This window comes from Octopus bimaculoides, chromosome 1, assembly GCF_001194135.2.
Source record: "Octopus bimaculoides isolate UCB-OBI-ISO-001 chromosome 1, ASM119413v2, whole genome shotgun sequence".
NCBI lineage: Eukaryota > Metazoa > Mollusca > Cephalopoda > Octopoda > Octopodidae > Octopus > Octopus bimaculoides.
The window spans coordinates 13,795,104-13,796,093 of NC_068981.1; positions in this window are offsets into that span (position 1 = coordinate 13,795,104).

The window sequence follows — 990 nt, forward strand, 5'->3', positions numbered from 1 at the left end:
TATATATATACACTTCAAGTAATTATTACTATTATAGATCTAGCTAAATAGGTGTTTGGTTGAATTCAATCGTTGAGAGTTTTACTTGTAGCTTATGATAAATATTTTACAAAACTGTACCTGTAATTTGGGAATATTCTGATTTCCCTGAAAAAATTACCTTAAAATTTCAAATCAACGTGACGTAGTTTATAGATTGCTTATGAATCAGTTAACATTAGTATATATTTAATTACTGTTGTCATAAAATGTATGATAAATAATGATAATTTCCATGATTTATATGTAGCATTTGTATCAGTTTCATTAATTTCAATATGTTACAATTTTGTAATTTGTGAGATGAGTTTGAACATATTAGCCTCTAGAATATTGATGTAGGTTATCAATGTGGCCAACAATAACAGATAGTAAGACGAAATAATAAGAAAATGAGACGTTGCAATGGCAAACATTGAAAGAGCCATGCATTTCATGAGCAACAACACAGAAGACGTTGAGTGCAACGAGACTTTCTTGTTAATTAGATATATTTAAGGAACCAAATGAAACTAATAATTCACAATGATTATCACAAAGTTGTTGATAATGATTTAAGAGAAACTTAAACGATAAAAGTAAACCGAAGTTTATAAACAATATATTTAGTCCTCTGAATAAGACAGCAGTATATAGTCAGAATTAATCAGAGTTGTACACCTTGTATATATGGTTAATTTAGCAGTAGTATATGCAGAGCATGAACACTGCTCATATATAATATAACATTAATATATATATATACATATACATAAATATACACGCATATATGAATGTGTGTGTATATATAGTATACTTATTGATATATTTATGAATACGTAATAATGTGTATATTGACAATATACATACACAAACTAATATATATATATATATATATATATGGATATATATCTATATATATATAGATACATATATATATTTATATATATATATATATATATATATATATAT